This window comes from Crinia signifera, chromosome 4 (assembly GCF_055691185.1).
Source record: "Crinia signifera chromosome 4, ASM5569118v1, whole genome shotgun sequence".
Classification (NCBI taxonomy): Eukaryota; Metazoa; Chordata; class Amphibia; order Anura; family Myobatrachidae; genus Crinia; species Crinia signifera.
Window position 1 is genome coordinate 146,811,847 of NC_139220.1, and position 21,971 is coordinate 146,833,817.

Consider the following 21,971-nt stretch of genomic DNA (forward strand, 5'->3'; position numbering starts at 1 on the left):
AACACATTCCTCTGGCTGCTCCGAGTTTGGTTTTATCCTTTAAGCTTAGTATATTGCACCAGCCTGTGTGTGCTGGTGCGTGTCATAACAGGTGGTACTGACAGTGTTGTGATAACCCAGATCCCTTTATGTGGTATGAAATCCCACTGAGTAAGAAGCTCCCAACGATATCCAGTAACTCAGAAAAATGTGATTGGTTGAATACAGTTTCATAGGTGGACAATTAATGTCATTAGAAGACAATGGGGCAGATGTATTAAGCCTGGTGAAGAGATAAACTGGAGATAAAGTGGAAGGAGATAACGCACCAGCCAATCAGATCCCAACTGTCATATTTCAAACACAGCTGATTGGCTGGTGCGTTATCTCTTCCATGTTATCTCCACTTTATCTCCAGTTTATCTCTTCTCCAGGCTTAAATACATCTGCCCCAATGACTTAAATATGAGTGGCAACATAAAGTGATAACCTGTATTGTAACTGAGCAGCTCCCGATTGCAGCCTTTTAATGGGTTTGTTCTCATGCAAATGAAGAGATGAACCAATTAATATAATCAATGACACTCTTCCAGCAAAGAAGAGGTCCTTTTTCCCTGTCTCAATATCATGTACAGATGTACATTTCTGTATCTGGATGTTATTCCATGAACCCTGTAGCATTCCAAAAACAACATGAAAAGTACATAACTGTAGAGAGCTGTGATATTCATTATGTGAAAAGGCGGTAGAACAAAATGTCCATTTTACTGTGTATGCAATAATGGTCACAATGAAGAGAGAACAAAGCAATTGAAAGTCCTCAGGTTTCGCCCAGGGTAATGTTACATCAGAACAAGGATGTTAGCAGCTCTTGTTACGCTGCCAGGGAGTGGTAGACATGCAGCTTTCAATTGAGGGAGCTAATAAAATGACATGGTCACTTGAAGCAACATCACACAGTCACCTGTAGGTTACCCAGCAGATCATAAGCAATCAAGTAACATAGGGATTTCCACAGTCTTAGGTCAGTGGCAATATGCATTTTACTGGATATATGCTTTTGTACTTTTATATAAAAGCACGTTCTTCTCACCCTTCTGAGCGATATCTATTACTATATCACCGAGTGCTTACACTGAATATCGTTAGCGATGCATGCTCCTGTGCATCGTTAAAGACCCCCTCCCTCGTCTGAACATGTACAGATGAGGGGAATCCATGTTTGTGATGTGCATGCTGCAGCATGGCCATCGCACCTGCCCCCCCACCTTAGCATCAGCAAGTATATATGCACTGAACAATGCCATCACTCCACTGGATCCCCATTGCCCCCAATACTGGTGTCGGCTAATGTGTATGAGGCTTTAATGTGAACTGTAATTCACACATAATATATTCATATATGTATTATACAAAAATTCTATTTCCAGCCTACAAAATATTTGTTTCCTGTAACTGAATTGGAAAAGAGAAACAGAGTTATGAAACTAGATTTAACACACAGGGTAGAAATGAAAAACTGGACAATCAGAGGGACAATAATAATACAAGGTGAATCCAACTAATTACATGTGAATTCCCTTCTAATCTGGTCCTCAGCGCGAGCAAACAGGACCAGTTTCATATTCCAGTCTGGCATTGTGCCAGTCTACATAAAACACCTGCAATCTTCCTTTGTCCAAATCTCTTTTGACCTTACACAAAACAAATGTATTCAATTTGTTACTAAAGACTTCTGTATTCTGAACACAGTGAAGTATTGTTCTGAGAAAAAAACAAGGGAAAACGATTGAGAAGGGAAAAAGGTTAGGAATATACTTAGTTATAAGAATATATATATTTATACTATACTTCATTCATAGTAGCACTAGCAGCATATAGAAGGTGTGTAAATATATATATATATATATATATATATATATACCAACAATAGTGTCCTCAGCGCTCCAACTTGGTAATGTCCAACAAATAATTCAATAAAGATATTTCAATAAAAATATTGACAAAAACAATTGTAGTGGTTCTTTTTTATAAGAAGCTTTTCTTTTTATTTTCAGTACATCTGACCAACACCCAACGCGTTTCGTCTCGTTAGAGACTTCATCAGGGGTACATGATCTTAGCATAAACAAGATTTATTAGACCCTTCTGGGTCAGAAGATAAAGATAGCACGAAAAAGAGAACCGTAGTTAGGGTCCAAATGTGACACCTCAGGAGACAGTAGGTGTTATAGAAACCTTGTTATAGTTTTAAGATGTTTAAATAATCAGATGTCTTTGACAATATATTTAAAAGCTTGAATGATGAACCTGATTGAGGCAAATTCAAATCTTGTCCCAATGTGTCCAAGAGAGTAAGATCTTTTCTTTCCTGTGTCTGAGGAAGGTGTGTACTCATTGGGATCCAAATTGCAAGTCGCTGCCACAGCAGCTGACGCGTTTCGCTGCCACAGCAGCTTTATCAAAGGTGTCCTTTGATAAAGCTGCTGTGGCAGCGAAACGCGTCAGGAGTGCTGTTGCCCCTTTGCCACCATCATTATATTGGATCGCAGTCCGGACCAGCCCAGGAGAAAATCTCTTTGCCCCTCTCTACCAACTGGGGACATCACCATCTGGAACATTACCACACACAATACCCAGGTACCTGAGGTTATCTACGAACTGTCCTAGACCCAAACTCCAGTGGATTTCGGTGATTTTTGCTATCTTGGGCCGACCACGTGGACCTTTGGACAATAATATCAACCAAGTGTGGAGTGGTAACTATACCCACCAAACTATCCCCCAATTTTCCCCTTCTCCCTATCCGGGCAAAATAGGAACGGACTCTCCTACTGTTATATATTTGTGTGGCAATGGGCTTTCATTTATTGTGCTATTTATGTAGACTATTTTAATATACATGTTTATATGGTCATATTTTATTCATTTATTTCAGTAAAATATTTGTTGTAAAGATCATCCAATTCTTTTATTTGTTTCATTTTAGCGCTGCTACCTCCCCCCCCCCCCCCCCACACACACACACTTTCTCATTCAATGTAGATGCAGTTTTCAAGTGGAAAACAAAATGTGTACTGGAAAAACCAGCAAATACAGTATAGTAGCCATATCCCAGGTTTAACAGCATCAACTTTATTTTGTTTGCTATGATTGTTTATCTGTCTCAACACATCAAAAAAGTGCATGTTGTGTTTCAAGTGATATTGTGTTTAAGACCCTGAGCAGAACACTGCTCAAATCAAATCAAAATTTCACAAGGGACTGAAAATATATGTTGCATTGGAAAAATGTCAGCATAGTACATTATAATGTAACATAAAACGAATGACACCACAGAAATAAAAGGTGGTGACTTACGCTGCATAAATGACCATCTCCAACTGCAAAACCAGTTTTGGAACTACAATGTGGCTACATTTTGACCAGGATGCATGGGGTTATGGAGCAAGGTAGAAGAAGTTTGCACAGGATGAACAGAAGAGCTAAGTAGTATTGTTTCAAATGTGATATTACAAAGCAAGATTACTGAATTCAGATAATATGGTGTCATTCTGTAAAGCCAATTCCACTTTTCAAAAGGGCTTGCATTTGACGCAGCTCTGAATAATGCAGGGTTGCCGACCCTCCCGGAATTTCCGGGAGTCTCCCGAAAATCGGGACCCCCTCCCGGCCCCCCGGAAGGGTGGGCAACCCTCCCGGATTCAGGGGGACCCCCGCTGTTCCCCGGATCGCGGCATTAAAATGCCGCAATCCTCGGGTCTCAGAGGAGAGGGCGGAGCTAACACGGCAAAATCGCGTCATTTTAGCCCCGCACCCTCCACGGAGATCCGTGAAATTCCCTGCTTTACCAGCATGGGGGCGGGGCTTAGTGATGTCACTCGTAAGCCCCGCCCCCTGAGCGGCTGCTGAAACTCTCCTCTCCGGGCTTCTCCCAGAGAGGAGAATCGTAAAGTCGGCAACCCTGGAATAATGTAGTAAGTAAAACCAGAGCTTGTGACTTCCACTTATAAAATATGTCAACAAAAATAAAGGAATCCTGTCCCTTTACCACATAACTGAACCAAATGACGTATAAACACAGTTTGCCTAATTTAATGGTTTTCTTAATCTCGCAATTGGTAAATTTTAGCATATTCTGATTCTCTAGGCTGTTGAGATTCAAAAAAAGTTTGTGAACCACTGAATTAAGGAATAAAATTACATGAACAATATAATAAAAAAAAAATACATAAACTTTTTTTATTGAAAGGGATTGTGCGCTTAGCAGCCAACTTCAATTACCCACTTCTTTCGCTCCCAGCCCCAACCCATGGGTTCTTTTTCTTACTCTGTCTCTTTTCTTTCCTTTCTTTTCGATCTATTTTTCTGTTTCTTAATGGTTTCTAATACCATTGTATGTAAGGAAGCTTTCCTCACCTTCTATGTTCCTTAAACTAGATCACTAATAGCTTAGATTTTACTGGACCTGTTAATTGTCATGTATTTTCATTTTGTATGTGTCAATTCTGTCTGTTGTGATTATTTAATCATAATGTGATCTACTACTTAATAAAAGGTAATACGTGTTATATTCATTATTTTTTGCAAAGTTCCATTCATTAATACTTTTTTTTCCCACCAGAACAATGTTAAGGCCTTATCCAGTAGTGCCAGGTATCGCTTATGATACCTTGAATGCGATACCCCGCCAACTCAACCGGCATCGCCAAGGATCGCCTAAGATACATCACATGCGGTCCTTTCACATACTGTATGATGTATCGTATGCGATCCCATACATGGCTACAGGCTGCAATGGATATTCATGGCAGCTATGACTATCTGCGAATCCAAGAGTCAGAGGAAAATGTGTGTGATATGGCCACTTTCATCTGATACCTCGTTCCAGGTGCTCGGAAATGGAAGAAAAGTGGCCAAATCGCACTAGTGGATGGGGGCTTTTAGAGGAGGGTGCCATTACAGAACAGCTCTGTACAGGATTACAATGCCATGTAATGTCAATAAAAAAAGTAGTGACAAATTGATGAAACACAAATCTCTTACCTTCTATATAAAAAGACAGTATGTTATCCGCATTTACAATAAAGATAGGAAAGTTTCAATTGTCAATGGTTTTAGCTTTGATTGTTGGGGTTTTGAAATCTAACCTGCCAGAGCACTGCAGAATATGCCATGTGACAGTACTTTAGTGACACAACCATCATATCCTAGCTAGGTGCTACTGTATTACCTTTCTAATATTTAACAATCCCAATCTACTGCATACATTTTTCACATTTTTCAATTAAACTACTTCACAATCAAAACCAGGGTAAGAAAAGTCATTTGAACGGTAAGTCATTCATAATAACAAATTTAGGGAAAAACCTGTCAAGTTTATTGGCTCCCTGATGTGTTGGGAAAATAGATTAGGACAGTGAAGGTCAATAAGTTAATGGAGTTAATCCATGATGTGCTAAGCCTGCTGTTAGGTGTGTAACCTAAACTCACAGTTCTGATGGCATTACAGGCACTAGGTATGGCTCATTGTATCAGTGACACTGGGTTCATGTGATCATTCAAAGCCAATGTACTGAAAGGTGGTAGCTTCATGATGCCACGGGGTGAGTGTGCATCTGCCAGTACAGGGGAGCTTCACAACCTCACAATACCAGTTCCAAAATGTATAATGTTTTTTATTTCAACCATGGTGATAAGATACATTGGTCAGGCTTAGCCTATGACATTTCACGTCAGCTCTTTTATGAAATTAAGCATTACCTCTTTATCAAACTGCCGACTCCTACATGTTTCACACAGTATCCACATGGGACCTGAGATTGAGTTCCTGCCTCAACGTTGTTCCTGTCCTTGTATATAAATGGACCAATCCGCATTGTGCATTTCTGCAAAGTCAGTCTCTATAACTGTCAGTCACTGCTTCTTTCAGTAATACACAGCCTAACAGCCTTTAATGTACATTAGGGTTTACTTGCAATTGGTGGTGTTAATAAAAATGTATTGTTTTCTCCAATGCCTATGCATCTGACTTGCAATGTTTATTTCTTTATTCATGAAGACAAATATGGGTATACGTAGGCCGTAAATAAGTACATAAGTACATAACGTGTTTAAGCTGTCCCACCTCCATCATGGCATAACAGTCATTTTTCTCATGTGATTATTTTATAAATGTGTGCAGTACAGTGATCGCATTGTAATGTAAAACTATATATTTTTGGAAACGTGCAGCTATACCATGAAAATAACTACTATATTTTAAAAATGTATATGTGAAAGGTAGACATCTTTCTACTCTAGAGACTGCCATGGAAAAACAAGGCAAGTCAGGCCATAAGTTGCCCACGTTACAATAATTTCATGCGTTTTGGACTACACCGCATCGCATGCAATTTGCGTGTGATGCGACCCGAAGCTAGTTCAAAACGTATGTACAGCACATACTTTTTGAACTGTGCGATGGGATGTGCGTGGGAGCATGCATGGCATCGAATCCGCAAAACGCACTGTGTATGGGCACCTTTAATATTAAGGGAATATATTCAGAATATCATCATTTACAAAAGCAATAATCAACAGGTGAACACCACAGTGCTGACAGTGATGCCTGTAATGTTGAAATGTCGACAGGGAACATTTTGGCACCTGCAGAATATCAATGTTTTTTCCATATTCTAATCATGTTGACATTTTATCTATATCAATAAGATAAATGTTGACATAATCATTGTCGACATGCCAAGCATGTTGACATTATGATTGGCAACCAAATATATCACACATAGAACATTATTATATGAAAATTAAGGTACTTATGTAGTATCTGGGCTGCCGATTTTGTGATTGTATGCCTTACCTTAAGGCATACAATCAGATGTGATGCGATGCGATTCGATGCGATTTTGCATAGGATTCAATGTTAAGAAGGTCCTGTTAATTTCCCCACTATCCAAGTGGGCATAGAGTTGATTTTATATAGTGTGGCGAGCGCAGCGAGCCACCGAGCCCGAAGCGTGGCGAGCGAAGCGAGCCCCGCGAGGGGACGCATATTTCTTAAAAAGTATTCTGTATCCCCTCGCGGGGCTCGCTACGCTCGCCACAGGTTTATATCCAACTCCATGCCCACTTGGATAGTGGGGAAAGGAAAAGGACCCCTTTTTCCCATTGAATTCTATGTTAAAATGGACTCAGACCATTTGAACATTGAATCCTATGGAAAAATCTTGACCATCGCATCGCATACGATTTGGTCGCATGCGATGCGATCCGATTTCTAAATCGGACGCCCAGATACTACATAAGTACCAAAATTCATCTTAAAACCAATAATTATCAATACACCACAGCCGGCATAAGTGGTTCATGTTTATTTACCACAGGAACAGGACGGGTCTGCATCACAGCAAACTGTTGTGTTCTCTATAGGCATTAACAGTACCCGTAATTGGATACATAAAAAGGGAGTTACATAAACCATCAGCTGCCTGCCTTTAATGTACTTATTACAATACTGGTCTTCATTTTCCTAGTGCAAGCACACAATAGGCAGCCAAACAGTGACTATCATTAGTGATGCACTCATATTGTTTGCTATTTTCCTGTTCTTTTTGGACAACGCGTAGGATATGGTAACTAGCTGCATTCATCAGATTAGAAGCTCATGTCAGTGCGAGACATGCCGAGTGCATTCTTGTATGCTGCTGCTGCTGTGCCATCTGTCACCTCAAGTACCCACCGTTGGAAAAAATTCCAGTGAACACACACACTCAGACCATATCATTCACATTTCAACAGTCAAGCTTCAATGTTCTTTCAGTTTTCTTCAACTTTGACCTAACTCTACCCTTCCTCCGGAGAAAAGGAGAAAGACAACAGCCCAGCAAGTGGGACACGCAAAACAGACAGTCTTTGTTCACTTCTTTTTCTTCATCTGGCCCATTTCTTTTGAGGTATATGAATGAAAAGGCTTTGCCCAATGTTTAAGGAGTGGACATAAAGCAGTGCACCAGCTTTAATCTACCTTACAGAATATTGTTACAAATCCCCTCGATATACATCTTCAGTTAGGGAAAGTTTGTAACCTGACCATAATTACACGAGGAACCGCGGTGTTAGCTGCACAAGCTTACGCACACAAACACCACTCTTTTTTCCTGCTCATGGACAACTCACTGCCACAAAAATAGCTTGTTTTTATAAGCCATGTAATGGCATGTATGTTGCCCAAGTAGAAGTAATCAAAGACATGCTGTGATGTCTGAACAAAAGAATAGAATACATTGTTTTTCCTTATCGCTGGAAAGAAAAAAAAAGTGTTCCATCCATGCATCTACTGAAAGAGTGTGAGAAAGCATGAGAAATATTATCAGACAAAATGATGTATGCTGCATTGTTTGAATAGCTAGCCCACTGCAAATGGTTTCAGATTCATGACATCTTTCATAGCTCATGACCTCCCACAGTATTCCCCAGTCTACACCAGGCTGATGGTTTTTATTCTTGTCCTACTCTTACTTCAGTGCAACTAACTATTCAGCACCCTTCCTGGTCCTTGGACGGTGATTGCAGCCACTAAGCATTAAAGCATGGAGACAAAGATATCTTGTTTTTCAGTCACGATTCTTCAGGCAAGTGTTCAAGTAAAGAATAAGATTAAAAAAAAAAAAAAAGAAATGGAAATGTTCAACATAAAGGAGACGGGAACAAAAAGGAAAACTTTGCTGTCTATTCAGATGCAAAGCCCCTGGGTTTATCGTGGCTATTTTATAAATCTTTTTTTCTAAACAAAATATCAATTAGTTTAGTGATGTTTATAACGTCAAGTGGAAAAAAGGATATAGAAGTGCCTTCATATTTTGTTTAGAATTACTGAGGTAAAATAAACTTTGACATCAAGTCACCTTACCGAATAGGACTGTAAATTGCAAGCTTGATCTTATTCTGCAAACTCAGACATATAAAGGTTAGTGGAAATGACCTAGCACAGGACGCCTACATAACTGTATACTTAACAGAAAGAGTACAAAAAAAGGTATTTGCACTTGGGTAGCATCTGCCGAGAATACAAAAAAGCTCTACTGGCAAACTTTTGCACTCTGTAGTCAGTCTTTTTCTGCAGCAGCGTGGACACATTCGTATGCAAATCCTCATATTGTTGTCTTTTAACCAATTAGTTGCTTGGTCATCAATGTGACATGCAATGTTTTACATGCAAATGAAAGCTGAATCACTGTGCTTTTAGTGTAAAAACAGAAGTTTCTAGTTCTTAATAGAATACCATTTTAAAGGATGTAATAATTATCCTACGATCAGGCAAAACTATGCAGAAAACTAAAGTTTTCTACATTGAATTTAAATCACTTGCAGTTTATTTGGGGTCTATTCAGCATCAGAAGCTGGAAGGCCCTCAATGGTTAAGTACACAACTCAATACAAGTTGCAGCAGTGGATGCATTTCAGTATTGCCCGATGCAAGGGCAGGGCCAGTGCAAGGCACCGGAGCGCCCCAGGCGAGTCGGGGTGGGGGTGCCCCGGTGCCGGGGTACCTGTTGCGCCGTCTGAAGAGCAGGCAGGGGGGTCCAGGCTGGCGTCTGAGAGTAGCCAGCCCTGCAGTGGTGTCCTTGCCGCGCGGGTACCTCCTGCGGCGCTGAGTATAAAGCTGGAGGCGGTGGGGGGTCCCTTCAGTGAATAAGAAATCACTAGCACTATGCGGCGGTGCGGGAAGAGCTTCTGTTATGAAAACACCGGCCGCATGGCGCACGCTGATTGGCTGAATCTCAGCCAATCAGCGTGCGCCGTGCGGTCAGTGTTTTCAAAACAGAAGCGCTTCCCGCGCCGCCACATGGCGCTAGTGATTTCTTATTCACTGAAGGGACCCCCCACCGCCGCCAGCTTAAGCTTTAAACTCAGCGCCGCAGGAGGTACCCACGTGGCAAGGACACCACTGCAGGCTTCTGTCAGAAGCCGGCAGGGACCCCCTTTGCACGGGGGGTGAGGGGCGAACTGCCGCCCTCCAGTGGCCGGCGCCCTAGGCAAATGCCTAGACCTGCCTAGTGGTGGCGCCAGTTGCTTTGAAAGCAGCTTTCACCAAGATCAGTAAAACCATTACAAACGTATTTTAAAATACATATCAATTTAATTGAAATATGTGAGCAATTCAATAAAAACATAATTAAAAAAATCACTCTTTAATATTATTTTAGGATAAGGAATCTTGTTACTAATTTATCTTACTTAATCTGGGTAAGCATAGGGAAAAATCTAGTTCAAAGGTTCCACATTGATATATCATGTAGGGCCAGATGCCCCAAGCTTCAAAAAGTGATAAAGTGGAGAGTGATGAACAACCAACCAATCAGCTCCTGTCATATTTCAAACCCAGCCTGTGACATGGCAGGTAGGAGCTGATTGGCTGGTTGTTTATCACTCTCCATTGTATCAGTTTTGAAGCTTGGTGCATCTAGTCCTTATTCTTTTAGTGTTATATAACCATCTGAGTAACCCACAGCGTGGCTGCAGGAATTTAGATTATGGCGCCATGTTTTTTGCATAAGGGATTGCAACTGTAGGCTGCCACCCCCCTTTTCCTGCATCACATGGTCCCTGACTGTCAATCACTTTGCAAAGAAATCCTCACAAGTGATATCACTAAGGAACCCTTTGGTACATGCGTTCTGCAACTGTGCTGCATGCAGTTGGCTGGCAATCGCATTTATCCATAAATATTGCAAAGTGTAAGACTCTCAATTACCATATACAATTCTAAATAAAGTTTAGTTATATTGTTGCAGCACCAGCAATCGCAATCTTGCATGGTCCGGGACAAAGAGAATTCTCCCCAACAGTCAGCATCATAGCGGGTTATTTAGATGTGTACTCTGCCTTAGAGTCAGCTACAATAAACTTCTTTAATAATACATTTAAACTTTCTACAGAAAATCCAAAATGTTCTTGGGGCACCTACTGTATGGCCTGTATACTGGGAGAATGCGCCATCACAACCTAACATTGTATGAACCAGAATCGCATGAACCGTGAAGGACATTAAAATCATTCACTTTCAGCTTCAGGGCAACATTGAACTTTTTTAGAGCGATTAGATAGTCTGTACATTAGCGAAGTTATTCCGTCTCCCTTACTGAAGTTTGTCAATATTAGACTAAACCCATGTCTGTTTTATATAGCTGTGAGCGACGCTGGCATTATCAGCAAATATTTTGAGGATCTCTTACAGCAACATTGGCACTCAGCCTTGCAAATCCACCAAACCCAGCACGGCGAATGAACGCCCCCGCCCGCCCCCCCCCCCCCCCCCGCAGCGAGGGTTCGCCCGCACAGGCTGCGAATGGATGTTTAGCATAAACATCCATTCGTATGCCTGCGGGTAACCTCCCACATGTTTCGATGGTCGCCGACCATGGAAGGTACATGCATATATAAGTGACTATTAAGGGGGTTATTCAAGTTTATTCGGTCCTGCGTACCAATGTTGCATGTCTGCACATGCGCAGGCAGGTTTCTGCGCATGTGCAGACGTATGGTGCGTGCACACACGGCGAACTTTCGGTTTGCCAGGTGTACGCACCCATGACGGCATGTGGGGGGCGGAGAAGGGCGGGGGGGGCGCCGGGCTGCCTCATTACCATATGAGAACGACCAGCGTCCCATGGGCATTCCGTGGGCGTACGCTGAGTGTTCTCATGGTAATGAGGCCGTGACGCAGGAATGGGGGCGGGCAGATGACATCACCAGATGTCAACTGCCCGCCCATATCCGTGCCAGCGTGCACGCATATGTAAGTGACTTAAAAGTCACTTATATATGCGTGCACCTTCCACATCGTTCGATGGTCACCGAGCATTGAAAGATGCTGCAGCATATGAATGGATGTTTATGCTAAACATCCATTCGCAGCATGTGCGGGCGAACCCGCGCTGCGAGGGGGCGTATATTCGTCGTGCGGGGTTTGGTGGATTTGCAAGGCTGTGAATTCGCAGCCCTGTGAATCAACCAGAATAACCCCCTATGTCACTTACATATGCGTGCATGCTGGCACGGGTATGGGCGTGCAGTTGACATCCGGCCCCTGCATTACGGCCTCATTACCATGGGAACGCCCATGGAACACTGGGCGTTCTCATATGGTAATGAGGCAGCCCGGTGCCCCTCGCCCTTCTCCGCCCCCCACATGCTGTCATGGGTGCATACACCCAGCGAACCGACGCGCAACATCGGTACTGCGTGCGAATGCATGCAGGACCGAATAAACTTGAATAACCCCCAATATTTCAAATGATATCGCTCATTTTGACCCTTGTGAGCAACATTCTTTGTAATATCGTCTAGCGTGTACGCTCAATATCATTAACAATGCGCTCTTCTGTGGAATGTTAAGGAGGCCTTCTGTCGTCTGCACATGCAGCTCCATTTTGACTGCAACAACTGCATGTTTGGAGTGGTGAAAGGATGACTTCACTGAACAATATTGTTTGCGATATTGTTCACTTTGTATCCACTTTATCATTTGCTTGGAAGTTCAATATTAAACACTGCCGATATAGCTAATGGAGCATATAGTGTAGTCTGTACCCAGCTTTATAGCAGTTATAGAGCTTTTATAGCTTCACTTTGCTCAGCCAGCTACGGTACAATGACCACTTCCCCCCAAAGAAACAAAGTTTTTTCAATTTTAAATAAAGTTTTCTCAAGATAAAAAAAAAAACAGCAGAGAAAGGAGGCAATACAGTTGGCGCTTGGCATATAAATAATGAAACAACTGGACAGTTAAAAAAACTATTTTTAATTGAAACAAATCAGATACCTTAACAAAAAAAATCACAATTAATATGTCATATTCGCTATGAAACAATTTAATCTAAAATCTTTAGTAGCTCAAATGCGCCTAGAAATTTTCTAAGGACCAGTAAATTAATTAGGTTTCTTTAGTTCCACATTAAACGGATTTTGACTCCATGAGTTTGAAGTCCAAGTGCCCTTACAGATGGTGTTAAGTAGTCACCAGTTTTTCACTTACTGTACATACAGTGCAGACGGATGTCCTCTTATTGCGTAGAAGTAAAGGCTTAGTTGAAATCATAGCCAGAGGGCACCAAATGTACAGATTGTGTACAAGGCTGTGAATAGTAATATCTGCAGATGACCTTCTTACTGCAAGTTGCCAATGAGCTGTAACTTGATGTTAACAGCGGAGGCTCCAATGGTATTACAATAGACAAGGTTTATCCACACTGTCTCAAAGTCGCCATCCTGCTTTAGGGCAAAAGTCCGTTCTATAATGCCGGCACTGATGTACAGCCAGAGGCCGCCTGGGTGTCACTCAATAAGGCAGCAGTGAGCAGATACCTGGGGTTTTGGGTAAAGCGGCTTTGGGTACAGATGGCGCTCTCTAGCCGGGTAAGTGCTGCGCTGTGATCAGCGGTGCATGGAGGTATCAGGAGCTTCAGACAGCGCGGCTTGGAGTACAGGTGCGGCTTCCAGCAGACCGGGTGTAGGTCTCTGTTGCACGTTTCGTGGTCAGCAACTTTCAGCAGTGCCTGGGGGTGTCAGTAACTTCCAGACAGCACGGCTTGGAGGACAAATGCCGCTCCCAACAGACCAGGTAAGGTCTCCGTTTCTCTGTTGCACATTCCTTGATCAGCAGCGGCTGGGGGTATCGGGGAGTGTGTAGATCTCTGTCCCCCAGAGCTCTCACTGTGTGGAGCAATAAAATGATCTTTAAAAGACGCGTTTTGCCGCATGCAGGGCGGCTTTATCAATTCAGGATCTTTATCAATTCAGTCTAATGCCGGGCAGCGTCTGAGCAGCAAGTACCATGAGAGATACAGTATATGGGGGATAATAATAGCCTTTTTCCACTGCATTTAGGATCTCGGTTTTGAGCACATGAAAATGTATCGCCCAGGATTTAGGTCAGTAAAAATGCAAACGGCCCATGAGGAGGTCCCAGGTTAGCGACCCTGCTCGTCTTGAGCTGGGGCTGAGACCCGGTAATTTGCCGGGTCAGGGATATACTGTAAGTAACAATTTTAAATGGAATATACTGTATAAATGCCAATCTGGCAGGCTAAACATATATTCTATTGTGAAGTACCATATATACTCGAGTATAAGCCTACTTTTTCAGAACATTTTGTATGCTGAAAAAGCCCCCCCTCGGCTTATACTCAAGTGAGGGTCCCGCTTGAGTCAATAAGTTTTCCCAGTTTTTTGTTATAAAATTAGGTGCCTCGGCTTATATTCGTGTCGGCTTATACTTGAGTATATACGGTATGTTTAATATTCAAACACAGAGGTAAATGATAAGCTCTCCGGATAAAATAAATAAATTAATAAATGACTCCATTACAAGAATTGTGAACTGGCATTTCCTATATAGTATTGATTATAATATATTGATTGTAATTGTTTATTCAATTTATTTTACTTTCTGAGTGTAGGTTTTATAAAAGCAATCTGTGACATTTATTAGCCAAATATTTGATACACAAGAAAATGAGCTACATGTATTAGTTTGAGATTGCCATTAAAGGCATTTACAGATGTAGCCACACTCATCACTGCCGCAGCAATCGGCACATGCGACTCTCATGACTCATAGAAAAGTATTGAGCGGTCCTATGGCAGCATGACGATTCTACACCGTGAGTGCAAATTTGGCATGACAAAAAGCATGAGCATCCAGATGAGTGCGCTACATCTGTAGTATTTTCATTCTGTTTCTGATATGCATTCCTTTCCTTCAATCTTGAGACATGTGACACAATTATGACATTTCATTTGAATAGATGCTCCAGAAGAAGGCAAACTACATCTACTATAAATAAGGAATTGACAACCTTTTATTAGATACTAATAGACAGGATGTTGTTTGGATAGCACTTAATGACCAGATTACACATCCCTATTTCATGTAGAATATTTTATCATTAATTGTTTGTGATTATTAATCTGCATTTAGTGCAGATCATAAAATCTACAGCTACTGTTTGTAGGCAAGACAATTCTGGACGTCTAACTCATGTGTCATGTAGAATCGTCGACACAGGCTTTGTAAAATATTTCATGGTAGTTTTTCAATTTAATTCCTTTTCTTCTCTTCTATAAGGTGATGTGAGATATGGATACCAGGCCACACAATAAATAATTAAGTCCCATTTACACCCCTTTTCAAAAGGTAAAATATATATGTTGTAAATGCACAAGCATTTTCAACTCTTCCTCCCCCTTGCTCTAGATACAATATTAATGTGTAACTGGTCATCCCACTAAACCAGGAGTTCCAAAAACTGGGAGCCACGGGCTAGTGATCCCGGACAAAATCAAATTATCTATGAATAGGTGGCCAGCGCGAAAACTTAGCATCTTTCAAATGGTACCCAATTTATTGGTTTTGGTTAAGTATGAAAGGAGAAGTAGGTGAGCAGGCTCTGATTTTGGTGTCAGGTGGGGGGGGGGGGGGGGCAGAGACTGCACAGCGGTCTGGTAGCAGCAATGGTGGTAATGTAGAAGTGCTGCTAGTCTTATTAGCACATGGAATCCCCCAACACTGGTGAAATACTGATACACGGATACAGTGCAGCGGAAAAGTTGAGCACATTGTCACTGTTTTTAATACACTGATCAGATACAGTGCCGCAGCAAAATTGAGCGTGTACAGGGGATATTGTCAATTTCTTTCATAGATTTGTAAACAAAGAGTACAATGTGCAATGGTAAATAATCAATTCATCAGAAGGGGAGAACGTAATCTTTCAAAGGGATGCGGTCAATTTCCCGGCGGTTGGAATCCCAGCGTTCAAAATCCTGACGCCGGAATCCCGACCGCCAAAATCCTGTAACTATCTTCCTCCGTGGGTTGACACCCAAAGAGGGACAAAAAATTAGAGCAGCGAGCCTGCAAGGGGGGGTGATCCATGTCCCCCCTTGTCGGGATTTCGGCGTCAGGATTTTGAACACCGGGATACCGACCGCCGGGATTCCATACCGAATCCCTTTCAAATGGTACCACATTTATCGATTTTGATTTAGTATGAATGGAGAAAAAGAGAGTCACAAAGAATCATCCTTTAGAAATAATATATATAATCAATGTGATAAACAAAACCAGGGCGAGTGTGCTGCCAATCATAAAATATGCGGATAAATAGAAGCACAAGTCTGTCAACCACATTACTCCACCTAAGTAAGGATGAATTTCTCAATAAGGAACTTTTAGGCAAGTATTCAATGCCGGTGCGAGCGGCCGGTGAGGGGGTTAAACTGCGAGGATCACAGAAAACCAATGATCCTCGCAGTTTAACCCCCGCGCCGGCCGCTCGCACTATGCAACGTTCCGGGGGAATCCTCGCAGTCACAGAACGGCGAGGATTCCCCTAAACTGCGAGAGCCGAGGCTAGTGCAACAAACTCGCTGTAATTAGCCTAGATTCTCACAGTTTTTGGAGGCACATTCGCAAATTCCCCCTCGCTCAAAAACGGAGCGAGGGGGAATTTGCGAATGAGGGGGGTCAGTTGAATACTGACAGGGTGAGCAGTGACTGCGAGCAAAAAGTCCTGCTCGCAGTCACCGCTCGCCCACGGCATTGAATATATGCCTTAGTCTAGGGGTGCTGTGAAAAACATGCTAAAGTAATATCTAAGGGCATTGTGATTCCAAAATTTGTAGGAACTACTACACCTATTCTAATAGTGTTTGTAAACAAATCTGTATAATTAAAACCAGCTCATTTGTTTAGAATCAACAGCCCCAGACTAGCCAAATCCTCGTCCACATAGTTATCTCCTAGTTAGGCCTTCTCGTGGTGTGGCTATAAGTGGTGAGTGGCAGACCGTGGGAAGTGCTGATGTATGGTTTCTCTTTCAGGGGCCCATTTATCATAGCCCCAGGACCTATTGCGATGCTGCCCAATGTTGATATATCCGGCAGCTTCGTATCTTCCATAGAAACCTATGGGAAATGTGGCCGGAGGTGGTGCAGGAGGGACCACAGCAGGGATCAGAGACAACTGCTGTGGTCCCTCCTGATACATTCACGTGATACTTAATATTTGCAGCTAAACCCTGAAAAGATTTATCCGCAATTATTAAATGATAAATTGCCCCTTAATAAGCTGATACTGGGTATTTCTATTCCAGTCAGGTGGCACTATTTGCAGCACAATTGCATCCTGATTATCTATAAGTACATCCAGGTATGCCTTGAAAGAATGACTGAGTAGGGAGAAGACTCTGTGGATCACTGACCTGTTGCCTGTCTACACATAAAGGCAGAAGTGAGAAGTCAGACCATAGGGTGTACATATAGCACAAAGATCCAACCAAAGGACTAACAGGCTATTACTCAGCTGTCTATAACTGGGCAGAGGGAAAGTTCCCACCACCTGGGTATTGCAATGCCAGAATAAACAGCACTTCACTGGATCCACTGACCATCAGCAATGTTAAATAACCAAAATGACTACCGTAATCCCAATACATGCTCTTATACCTTTTAGATATCAAATGCAAATGTCTAATTGACTGCCATGGTTTATAGCACATTTGGACTTCCAATTGTGATCATAATCGATTCCCAGAGCTTCTTTGCAGTGGAGCAATACTCAGCTGCTAGGTCTAGGAGATACTGGCCAAAATCAGTAAGGACATTTTTCAGTATACAGTTGTTTAAAAGAGTCAGGTACAATTTAACATATTAAATATGATTACAGGATTCAATAACTATGTATTGTGCTAATATGGTGATGAATGGCATATTATTCAGGCTTCATATAAAACACTTCTATGCATATTACACAGCTTTACAAGAAAACGACAATAATTCCATAAAATGACCCTGAATCAATGGTTACCTGGCCACAGGAGCTATTGGTCAGTTATGGCAGGATTTGCATGCAAATGCATTCTATTTGCTTTTCCATCCTCTTTATGTAATACCTGCACAGTGCTAAACTCGTGTAACATGCATGACTAGTGCAAAATATGGATAGGGGGTGTCTAAAACTGTGAATAACTGGCATATATCACTCATCCTGTGGCACCCCCACACAGATTGGCAGCCTTTGACATGAAGCTGAATCCAGCAGCTTATACTGTATGTAAGACATTCTCTGCCATGTCAGCATTACACTGAGAGTATGGCACTTGGCTATGATGTCACAGCTAAGTGCCACATTCGCAGTCTGAGGAGCTGCTTTGAAGCAAGACTTGTTCCAAGTTTTATTTTTTGTTAAGTAAGAACGTACATTTACAGTATACAGACAAACTGTGCTCTCAGAGGTCTGATTCTTAGTACTTGACACAGCTATATATTATGCAATTAGCATTAAAGATGCCCTCATAAAGCTGCCTTCAACAAACTTCTATGTAGAGTGTAAACCTGTTTATTGTAACAGACAGGTACACTTCTACTTTACTGTTTGCTATTATATATATATATACCTACATTGTAATGCCACTGTACGGTACTTCTATCGGATTAGTGTCTCCAGTCTGCAAGTGAAGTAGTGAGGTAAAGTGAAACATAACTGACAAGGCAAGATGATATCCTGCAAATAATGAGCTTATATAAAAATGATAGCAGAAAACAAACAGCTATTCTGTCTTTACATATTCACCAGCAGAAGAAGTGATGGCATCTCTTTCCACACAACATTTTGACAGCACCAATACAAATTTGCTAAATAGTACAATATTGTAAACGTGGGTTGTTATCATTATTATTAAAAACATTGTAAATGTGTGTATACTGTATAATACTTTATGCCTACAGTATGTCATGAAAACAGGTTCTAGCTGTTCTAGAACACACACTGCCCAGCCACAATCAGCACACTACTGACAGCTATGCCTCAATACATGATCATATCAACAGAGTGCCTCAGTGGGCTCAGGCAATCAACAATAACCTTTAGAAAGCCATACACTAAAGGGCAGACATAAATAAGCTGTACAATTAATATATGCCATAGTGACAGCAATTACTGGGAGCAAATGAATGAAATCAGGGCTATACACATAGAGCACTGGCACTGCAGCTGCTACTGGGGGTTGCAGCAACTCAAGCTCCATATTTTGTCTAAACACAAATCTTTAGCAAACCCCCAGGGGATCAGTAAATTTACATTTATTCTGAATCTCCTTATATGCAATGTATATGTGCAATTCAACTTGTAGGGAAGGGGTGGGGGTGTAATGTCATGGGGGATGACAAGGTGCCATCAATTTCGGAAATGAAGTAACATCAGGATCTTCATGATATTGGGCAGGCAGTAAGTATAGCAAGTGTTATGGGCACTAGTGATGCCCGATGATGATTATAATAATCCCATGAAGGATAGGAGGGGGGTTAGCTGGCAGCACAGAGGGCAGGGGGGCCGCCTTGAGGTTACACTGAGGCTGAGGGCACAGCTAGGAGCTGGCTGCAGGTACACCCTTCCCGATGCCGGGCAGTGCCCCCTTGGTCATCACTCACTAACGGTAACGGATCAGCGCGGATTAATGTCCCCAGCCTCCCGTGGGTACCTAGGTCCGAGCACGTCCCCGTCTCCTATGAGAGAACCGTGGGCAGCGGCTGCACGGACACAGAATCCCGAAAGTTCCCGAGCAGTGCGCCCTGTGCGGGCGTCAGTGGGGTGAGAGGCAGCGGGGACGCGACCGTGACAGCAGCCATAAACCGATTACTGCAGCATGCATGTGTTGCCGGGCAGCAGCGGCTCAGCCCCGAGGGGGAAGATTGCTAGTGGCACTGACAGCTCAGCTCCCCACCCACAGGCTCAGCAACACGGCTGCATATGCAGGTGCTCACCCCGGCTCTAGTCATCCTCTTACCTCTCCCGCAGGATGCTCCGCTCCGCTGCCGGTTAGGGGGATGCAGGGTGTATGTGATGCTGCTCTGTGCTCCTGAGCGCCGCTCACACACACACACTCGCACAACAGCAGCAGCAGCCTGTCCTGTCTCTCTCCGCAGCTTCAGCTCGCCTCAGACCAGCAGCATCCCCAGCGCGCCCCCGACACCGGCTCCCTCCAAGGGTCGCGAGCGCGCGCAGCATCAGCCGAGCCCGGAGCGCGCGCCCGCCCACCTGCACGGGCAGAGGTGCCAGGCTCGTGCACGGGCAGTGAGCGCGCTCACTCGGGATGGTACCCGAGGCAGAGCGCGCTCCAGCGCCCCCCACAGGCGCCTCCCGCGATATACAGCGAGAACATTCCCACCTCTGTACAGCAGTCAATGAGCTTCACCGGCTGTCATGAGAGCATCTAGTTTAGCTGACCTGTCAGTGCTGCTGTGTGTGTCCTCAGAGGTAGCACCGGCCACAGACACAGCACACATCCCCAGCACAGTGCCAGTATTCACAGACAGTTGTAAACTATTGGTACTGTATTATCATTCATTTACAAATGTTACCAGCTAAGACATCTTTATTAGTTTGCGACTGATGGGACGTTCCGGAATCCGGATGTATTATTACTAGCTAATGCTGTGTACACACGGGGGAGATATTGCTCAGCCATATATGGCTGAGCAATATATGGCTGAGCAATATATTGCTCAGTTTCTCCTGTTCATCAGCGACCAGAGATGGTCGCTGATGAAAAAGAAACTGCCGGGGGGAGCCCGGCAGTGGTAATCAGCTGGTCGCAGGAGCATGTTCCTGCGACCAGCATCACCACAGGGGCAAAAATGGGAGAGCGCACCCAGCGATATATCGCCGGTGCACACTCCCATTGCGGGCAATATGGTCACTCAGTGACCATATTTCCCGCGATTTTGGACAAATTTGTGTACGCACCTTTATATCAATTACTAAAGTGTGTGATTATATGGGAGGTCGTGTGTTCAAATACCGCATCATGGATTATGGTGTATTAGGTCTATAGTGTCTAGGTCAGCAGTCACTATTAGTCAACAGTATGAAGGTTGACATGGACAAATGGTCGATAATCATTAGTCGACTCAATCAAAAGGTTGACACAATCAAAAGGTCAACGTGAAAAAAGTCAACATGGAAAAGGGTCTGCATGTGGTTTTTTGTCTCGACATACAGATGGAGCCCCTCTTGTTGTTGCCCGCCAGAACGTCCCCTTTGGCGAGCGCCGGTGGAGAGTGACTCCATTAAACTGGGACGCGCGTGTGTCTCACACGCACACGCGTCCCAGTCTCTCAGCGTCTGAGCAGCGAGTCCCTGCCCGGCTCCGCTTCAGGGAGACGGGCAGGGTTAGGGAGTGGGGGGGTGTGGTGGTGGGGACCGGCTCTGTCGGCGGGGAGCTCCATCACCATGGGGTGCACGAGCGTCTTGTGCGTGCGTGCCCTCTGATTCACCAGCCCCTGCAAAGATGAGCGGTACTCCATCTGTAGGTTGACATGGACACCGTATAAGTGTGAAGTGCCAAATGCAGGATTTTTAGAGGAGGGTTTCAAAATGTAATCCAAAATCTCCCGCTCTGCAGGGCATTGCAGTAAGTACGCAAGTCTGAGGGAGCGTTAGCCTCAAAAATAGTTTTTTTTTTATACACTGGCTACTGTATGGAATACTGTATTAATATTTAACAGCACAGATGGTCTATAGCAGGGATCGGCAACTGGCGGACTGCGGTCCATCTCCAGACCACAAAGGATAGAAAAGCAGACTGTCTAAACTCCTGAAACTAGCAGTGCGGCGCTGCTAGTTTTCAGGAGTTTAGACGGTCCGCTTTTCTATCTGCCTGCAGTGGTCCCAGGGATGTCCAGGATCCTGCACGTGTGGAGCGGCGCCGGTCTGCTGACCGGAGGTGAGTGTGGCCGGGACCTGTCATTTCCGGATGACGGAGCGCAGCAGTGTGTGCGTGCTCCGCTGCCATGGCGAGGCGGGGAAGGAGGACTCTCTTCAGGGTGCTGGGTTTGGCGTCTACTTGGCGGTGTGTCTGGTGATTTCAGGTGCGACCTGATAGTTACGTGGGTGGGGTATGTCTGTCTTATAAATGTGGTTGTGTTCACTT

The 21,971-nt window shown here is 43.5% G+C and overlaps 1 protein-coding gene across 15 annotated transcripts in view; it reads right to left on the bottom strand.

Moving 5' to 3' along the window:
* NRCAM (neuronal cell adhesion molecule) overlaps positions 1 to 20,054 on the bottom strand; it is a 206,310-nt gene extending 186,256 nt beyond the window's left edge. For 5 of the 15 annotated variants that reach the window (XM_083182707.1, XM_083182713.1, XM_083182712.1 and 2 more), the window contains exon 1: positions 19,827 to 20,052. The gene's annotated coding sequence lies outside the window, so the exon portion shown is untranslated. Of the gene's footprint in view, positions 1 to 18,441; positions 18,489 to 19,826 lie in introns of all 15 variants that reach the window. The other 10 variants (XM_083182716.1, XM_083182715.1, XM_083182708.1 and 7 more) reach the window with 5 other exon arrangements.
* Positions 20,055 to 21,971: the final 1,917 nt, after the last annotated feature.